Below are 8052 nucleotides of genomic sequence, written 5' to 3' on the forward strand. Positions count from 1 at the left end.
TGGAGGGAGTGTAAGTCTGTACAAAGTCAAATGTAGAAAAGTCATTTGGCAATATGTATCAGGAACCTCAAAATGTTTATACCTTTTTTTTGAGCCAATCATTCCACTCGTGGGAATCTAACTTGAGGGCCTAATCATCAACAGGGGAGAACAAAATGCTTATTGCAGCATTAAGTAGAAATTGAAAATAACCTAAATATTCAGCAACAGAGAACAGGTTAATTGGACCATGTCACAGACATTTAACGAAATATTTCACAGTCATCAAAAATGGATGTTACAGGGCTTCCCTGGTGGCGCAGTGGAGAATCCGCCTGCCGATGCAGGGGACACGGGTTCGTGCCCCAGTCCAGGAGGATCACACATGCCGCGGGGCGGCTGGGCCCGTGAGCCGTGGCCGCTGAGCCTGCGCGTCCGGAGCCTGCACGTCCGGAGCCTGTGCTCCGCGACGGGAGAGGCCACAACAGTGAGAGGCCTGCGTACCGCAAAAAAAAAAAATACAAAACAGTATGTTACAAAGAATTTTCAGAAAATGCTATTTTGAAATGACCTCAACTGGAAAATGCAAAACAGAATTGAGGAGCCAAGGTTTGAGCTACGTTTAGGAGAAGAGAAAAAGAGAATTCAAAAAGAAGAAACTTACTAGAACACTAACAGTGATCACATTTGGGTAATGGGATGATTTAATGGGTGATTTTAAAAACTATTTTATTTCCCAACTATCTTTAAGTTTAATTTTCCCCAGTTTTATTGAGATACAGTTGACATCCAACCATCTTTTAAAGCTCAATTCAAAAGGAATCTCCTCTGTGAAGCCTTCCATAATTCCCCCAGGAACAGGTGATCTCTCTAACCCCCCGAGAATTTGTTGTGCCTCTCTGCTGGCATCTACCATCTGTGCAGTTCTCACGTCTGTCTTCACCCAGGCTGAACTTCTCAGGGATGTGGTTGTGTAGCCCACATCCCTGGGTCCCAGTGCCTGGCTCCAGGCCTGTCCACACTGTGTACTTACTGGCCATCTTGATCTACTTGGGTTCTGGCTGGCTCTAATGCCTGAGGTCCTCTTTCTTTTGCTTCTGAGGACTCCTTTTCAATATTAACATTTTTATGGCAACTGTATCATCTGTCAGTGGGGAAATACATAAGGACAAAAAGTATTGCCTGCTTGCCCCATGAATTCACCAGGGCTCCTTATTGGCTGACTTTTCTCCTGGTTATGATTCACGTTTCCCTGCCTTATCACATGTCTAATCATTTTTGGTTGGATGCTGGACATTGTGAACTACATTGCTGAGAGTCTGAATTGTGTTGTCTTCCTTTAAAGATTACCGAGCTTTGTTTTAGCAGCTAGTTACATTTTTTTGCAAGTTAGTTTTATCCTGTCAAGACTTGTTTTCAGGCTTTTAGTCTAGAGCAGCCCTTACTCCAGGGCTGGTGTCTTTCTACACTGAAAGTGCTGTTTTTTCACCAGGAGCTGGAGGAGGGTGAGAAGATGACAGTCAAAGGGCACAGGGAATGTTTTTGGGTGACAGAAGTGTTTTATATCTTGATTGTAGTGTGATTACATGCCTGTATGCATTTGTCAAAACTCAGAACTGTACACCTAAAAGTGGTGAATTATACTATATGTAAATGATACCGCACTAACCTAAATTTTAAAAGATGGTCGCTTTTCTGCGGTCACCACTGGATACCTAGTGTGTTTAGCAAGCTTATCACTCTGATGTCCCCATTACAGGGTGTCTTCTGGAGTCTCCCTCCACTTACCGCTCCCAGGAGGCTCTTTGACAGTTGCCCGGCACCTGTGCAGCTTAGCATTTGCTCAAAAACTCAAGGGGACTCCCACGCAACCTTCTGGGGCTCCTCCTATGCATAATTCTTGGCTGAAGTCTCTTCTCTGTTCTTCTGAGACCCCATAAATTCTAGCCACCTCAGCTGCCCTGAACTCCAGCCTCTGTTGTCTCTGTCTGGTGAGACCACCACTCTCTGGGCCTCACTTCCTGTGTGTGGTATAGAAAGTGCCTGGGCTGGCTCCAGGCAGAGGAGCTGCCCTCATGTGTGTCCTTCTCTGGGGACCACTGCTCTGCAGTGTCATCCAGTGCATGAAAACAGTTGCTTCATATAGTCTGCCCAGTTTTCTAGTTGTTTATGGTGGGAAGGTAAGTCTGATACCTGTTACCTCTTATGGCTGGAGCCGGAAAAGAGTAGTACTCTTTTTCTTTTTTTTTTTAAAGTTACTCATTTATCTATTTATTGGCCGCGTTGGGTCTTCACTGCGGCACGCAGGCTTTCTCTAGTTGCGGCGAACAGGGGCTGCTCTTCGTTGTGGTGCACGGGCTTCTCTTGCTGCAGAGCACGGGCTCTAGGTGTGCGGGCTTCAGTAGTCGTGGCACATGGGCTCAGTAGTTGTGGCTCATGGACTCTAGAGCACAGGCTCAGTAGTTGCGGCACACAGGCTTAGCTGCTCCGCGGCATGTGGGATCTTCCTGGATCAGGGCTCGAACCCATGTCCCCTGCCTTGGCAGGCGGATTCTTAACCACTGCGCCACCAGGGAAGCCCGAGTAGTACTCTTTACATTTAGAATTTGGGTTTCTGTTTTTGTTTTTTTTTTTTTCCTGCGGTACGCGGGCCTCTCACTGCTGTGGCCTCTCCCGTTGCGGAGCACAGGCTCCGGACGCGCAGGCCCAGCAGCCATGGCTCACGGGCCCAGCCGCTCTGCGGCATGTGGGATCTTCCCAGACCCGGGCACGATCCCATGGCCCCTGCATCGGCAGGCGGACTCTCAACCACTGCGCCACCGGGGAAGCCCTGGGTTTCTGTTTTATTCCTCACCAGTGCACATGCATACACTCCCCACTCTGTGCTCCATGAACGATCCAGAATGTCCCATGCTCGTCCCCTCTGCCCAGAACGCTGACCCTCCCCCCACCACACACATACTCTTACTCATCCTTCAGCTTCTGTTGAGATGCCCCGGGCCAGGGCCCATCAGTGTGCTCCCGTGTCTCCCTGTGCACCCCGGTAACATCTTGTTTGCCTCCCCCATAGCCTGAGAGGCCTGAAAGCAGGTTCGACCACCTTGGTCCCTGCTACATTCTTATGTGCTGGGCCTGTTCAGCCTCTGTTGAGCAAAGGCGTGAGGCAGCCCAACACGTGCACACACCCCCCAACATGAGTGCAGACACGCACGCATGCGCACACGCACGTGATTCGTGCGGTCTCCAGGCCCTGCCCTGCTGCTCATGGATGCCCAGGCCCCTGGCCGTGCTTCCCGCCCTGTGTGAGGTGCAGCTCCGTGGGGAACGGCCCAGGCTCCTGGGTCCCTGTGCCCTCAGATCCTTTTGCCATCCGTCCCCTGGGTCCCAGCAACCCCTGGGTCCCAGCAACCGCTGGGGAAGCCAGCCAACCCTCTCAGTGTGGCTGCGTACACGGCCTTTTCTCCCTGAGCAGAGGCCAGGGCACAGTGGGAAGTGCAGAGAAAGGCTGTGCGTTTGCTGTTTTGGTTCTTCCAGGAAATCAGAGCCACCTTCCCAGAAGGCCACCTGGCCCTGAGCCTGCCGCCCAGGGCCCTGCTCTGGGGGAGGGATGTCGTGTGCGAGGGCTGCTGCCTGGACAGGCCGGAGGGACTGTCCTGCTGCCTTCCCTCCGACGGGAAGGTTTGTTCAGGTAAAGCTGTGTTCCACCAGCTACCAGTCATGGAGCCCCTCTCACGGGTGTCCCCCACCATCTTGTCTGTGTCTGGATTTCATCACAGCCTTCACAGCCCTGCCTCTGGCCTTAGTATGTCCTGTCTCTGGTCCAGCTGGACCCAGAATCCTGTCTCTGTAGCCCAGAGCGGGTTTGCAGCTCCCCTGCTCAAAGCCCCTCAGTGGCTCCACCTCCCTCCGGGCCAGTTCCAAACACACACAGCAGCAGAGTGAGAAATTCAAGTCCCAGGCCTGGGTCTGCGCCCTCGGGGTGTCCTGGGAAGCCACTGGGAAGGTGCCCACATCAGTGGGAGGGGCCCAGGGCCGAGGGGTGGACATGTGCCCAGCCCTTCCCATGGAAGGACACCCTTTAAGGGGGAGGCAGGCGGCTCCATCACTCTGTCCCTCCAGGTCTGCAGCCTGAGCCCCCGCTTGAGGCACTCCCAGCAAAGCCCGGCCGCTCCGAAGCAGGCCCGGCTCTCTGCCCACGTTCTCCATGTCTCCTCCCAGGGAGCTCCTGCTCAGCCTGCATGGTCCAGAATCACCGTCACCTCCTCTGTGAAGGCCTCCCAGATCACAGCCTCCAGGCCTCCCCACACAGCTTCTACCTCTCTAGACTCCGGTTAACTCCCCACCTTTCTGAGAGTCCTGGGATGGGGTCATGGGGGATGTGGGTATGTAGGGCCACCCTGCATCCCATCCTTCCAGAAACCCTGCCTCCGGGAAACCCTGGGTAGGAAGTCACAGAGGGGGACGGCTTGTCTTCCGCTGCGGAGGCCCAGGCTCACCTCCCTGCTCTTGCAGTGGCCAGGCCCTGGCAGTGACCTTGGTTTAGCCTTCACCCTGAGCGAGGCCCAGAGGGGAACTGGGGCCCAGTGCAGGGCCCTGCAGCCACCAGTGACGGGGTGGGTGGAGGACGTGTCCTGGGACGCTGTGGGTGTGGCCTTAGCTGTGGTTCTTTCCTGTTTCCCATGGTTTCCCAGCTCTCTGACTAAGAGTATTTTCCGTTGCTTGCAACCAGGACGCCTGCTGAGATGCCAGAATCCCCGCACCCAGCACTGTGCCCAGGGTGAGGTCAGAGCCCAAGAAAGTTAGCCTCCTCCTCCCTCTGCCTCCAGACTGGCACGCCACCTGCAGGCAAACCTCCCTGGGGCAGGAACAGCACGGCTGAAAGTGTCCCGGGAAACAGGCTGACTTGGCACAGTTCCCTCAGGGATTCCTGAGCGGCCCCAGGCGGCCCGGCCCACGGCACCTCTTCCCAGAGTCAGAGGCCAGGCCACTGGCAAACCCACCAGGCCACCCACCCTCCACAGGCACACGCACACGTGCACATCTGTCACGGCCACGCCTCACCTGCGTAAGGCGGTAGGTGCCACTTGAGACCCTGCCCTCCCAGCACTCTCATTGCAGGGGTGCTCGAGCACCCCCAGTTTCAGGGCTGCCTTCAGTGGGGTTCTCTGACTACGCTGGACCCAGATTTCTCTCCCAGTCTTCTCATCCCTCCAACCCCTTTTGTCCCTTGGGGTTACACACCTCTCCTGTCCCCCCCATGAGGCCTTCATTGATTTGGTCACAGTTCTGTCCTCCCCCCTATAGGCCCCTCTCCCAGGCTCACCTACAGCTCTCTGTCCAGAATCTGACAGCATCCTTAGAGAGATGCTCTCTGCAGACGCCCTCTCCAGCGCGCTGGCTTTGTCCACACTGGCAAGGTGAAACGAGTACCCCCAGGATGGAGAAGCCCCTGAGCAGACAACGTCAGACTACTTGAGGAAGACGCTAGGCCGGAGAATTCTCTGAGATGTCTCTGAGACGGATGATGCCCGCTCTGGGCCTCCGCTGGGCACCACTCCCCACCCGTGCTCCACGGACTGCCCCCCCACGCTCTCAGTCTGGCGGACGCCCTCTTCGCCCCACACCCACTCTAGGCCGCTGTGTCCCCCAGCCAGGTACCAATGCCTACCTTGCTCTGCCTCCCCGAAGCTTTGGACCAAATTGTTAGGAAAGGGAGCGAAGAGCAGAGGAGGGGAGGGGAAGAGCTGTGGTTTCTTAACAGGAGGTGGGGGCAGGCGCTTGGAGCCGGGACGGGACGTCCTAACAGCATCCCTGGCTCACAGACTCTGAGCCAGCTCAGCACCCTCTCCATTTCACACACGTCCGCGAAGCTGGTTTTATCACGGCTCCTGTTTTCAAACTGCAGAAACTGAAGCTCAGGAAAGGTTCAGTGACCATGCCGTCGCACAGCAGAGAAGCGCAGCAGCTAGGCATCGGCCCCGTGGGTGTTTCTGTGTGCCTGGGACACCTCTATAAGTACCACTGGATTCCGTTTCTCACCTGTCCCAGGCCCCCAGCTCTGGGTCCTCCTCCCCTCGCACCATGTCCTTTCAAGCTCTAGATAAGAAGGGCTCGCTCAGGGACTGCAGTCACCTCCCTGCAGCCTGGGAGCCCCCAGGGGCTGTCCCTGCAGGGACAGGAAGGCAGGGGGCAGCCCACCCAGGAGCTGGGCAGCTGCAGGCAGACCAGAGCTTGCCCGGAGACGCAGGAAGGGTGCAGGCCCGGGGGATGCCACTTCCCAGTTCGCTAAGTCCCCACGACTCTCCCAGGAGCAGGTCCCCGACTCTGGGTGCCCCTGCCCAGGCAGTCAGCAAGCAGCGGGGGAGAAGCACTTTCCCAGAGCAGAGGACAAGGGTGAGCAGGGGGAGCAACGACGTCCTCAGGCTTCCATGTGGACGGGGCTCCCTCCCATGATGCTGCCGCCCTCTCCAGATGCCGGGAGTAGCCAAGGTGACCTCCCCACATTCCCGCCCAACCGGTGAGCTGCACGGTGCAGGGCGCAGGGTCGAGGCTGGCCCAGCGCCCTCCGGGAAGCGGCTTCTGCCCCTCGTGCAGGCGTGACGGGGTTGCAACCAAATCCCTCCTGCCTCCCCCAGCCCCGCTCTGTGCTCCAGGGTCCAGGCAGGGTGTGGAGCTGGGGTCACCAGGCCCAGTTTGTCTGGCCTTTGCTTACCTCTCGGTGCCTCTGTTTCCCCATCTGCGCCTCCAGCTGTGGTTCGGGCAGACCTGCGCTCACACCCGGGCCCTGCTGCCCCGTGGTGGCTCTGTGACAAAGCCCCTTGTCCCCGTGTTGTCACGGGCCTGATGGGAAGAGAACAGCTGCCTGCCTCTGTCCTGAGGGCTGTGTCTGGAGTGTGAGGGCTGAGGGAGCTCAGTGGGGCTGGGACCCTGGGCGGGGGAGCCGAGAGCCGGCCTGGGGGAGTGTTCAGGGAACTAAAAGCGGACGACAGAGGCTCGAGCCACAGGGAGGCTCCCAGGCGGAGGACCACCCACAGCGTGGGCAGCGCGAGAAGGTGGGTCACTGAGCCCCGCCCCCAGGGCGGATGCCCACGGGAGCAGGACGTCTGGGGCGGGGGCGGGAAGGAGCCTGACAGTGGTGGGGCGGGCCCTGGGCCGGGCCGGGGCACTGGGCGTGGCCCCAGCCTTGCAGCCAGAGGCCCGGCCCTCTGCGGGGCCAGAGGTCTTCCCCTGCTCCGTCGGGCGGCCTTCAGGCCCGAGCGATGAGAGGGGAGGAGCGGATGGCCTGGGAGGCCCTGTGCCAGCCGCATGTGACTCCTGTCAACTGCAGGGGCCTGGAATCATCCGGAGGCCAGAGCGGGAAGTGGGGGAAAGGTCGGAGCGTCGCTCCAGCGGCGGCCGTGCGCCAGGGCCCGCGGGAGGAGGGCGGCCGGCGGCCAGCTGGGCCTGAGACACCCACGGGCCGGCGCCTGCCTGGCTGCCGGCCGGCCCGGGAAGGCGGCACAAAGCTCGTGGAGGCCCGGCGCGCTCGGTGGGCGGAGGCCCCGCTGCGGCCGCCTCTCCGTCCTGCCCCTGACCGGGGCTTCTGCAGCCTCGGGCCTGGCTTCCCAAAGGGAGGGCTTCCTGGGAACGGAGGGCCAGGTGCCGGGGCGGCGGCCCAGGGGATCTGGTGGGTGTGAGGCCCCGCAGAGCTAACTGTCCCTCCGCACCGGAGGCAGAGGCTCTCGGAGGAGACACGAGGACTGAGAGGAGAGAGGTGGACGGGGGTCAGCTTCGGAGTTTCCTCCCTCGGCGAGGCCTGCCCACGCCAGGCCATAGGTGGGAAACAGGCAGCCCGTGGGGCACCTGTCCAGGCATCCCGCCCTTTCGGATCCACCGACCTCACCCGAGATGCCCCCGAACTGTCTGTCCGAGCACGGAGCATCCCACTGAGGGGCGCCGCCAGCCACCTTCCCGGGCCTCCAGGGTTGAACATTCAGGTTGTTTCCAGATTCTTGCTGAGTTTGTTTCAAGCAGCGGATGTTGAAGCCCGGCTCCTGCTAAGTGCTTCCCAGGGCCCGTCCGAGAGCCTCCCTG

General features: G+C 58.7%; 1 long non-coding RNA gene across 2 annotated transcripts; it reads right to left on the reverse strand.

The window, feature by feature from the left end:
- Positions 1-241: 241 nt before the first annotated feature.
- LOC132435528 (uncharacterized) lies at positions 242-8032 on the reverse strand. Of its 2 annotated transcripts, none has more exons than XR_009521565.1 (3): positions 7862-8032; positions 6692-6819; positions 242-475 (listed from the first exon to the last, which is right to left on the reverse strand). It is a non-coding gene; the product is annotated as an uncharacterized lncRNA (long non-coding RNA). The 2 variants fall into 2 exon arrangements; XR_009521564.1 differs by having other exon boundaries at positions 7857-8032.
- Between the last annotated feature and the right edge of the window lie 20 nt (positions 8033-8052).

This window comes from Delphinus delphis, chromosome 12, assembly GCF_949987515.2.
Source record: "Delphinus delphis chromosome 12, mDelDel1.2, whole genome shotgun sequence".
Classification (NCBI taxonomy): domain Eukaryota; kingdom Metazoa; phylum Chordata; class Mammalia; order Artiodactyla; family Delphinidae; genus Delphinus; species Delphinus delphis.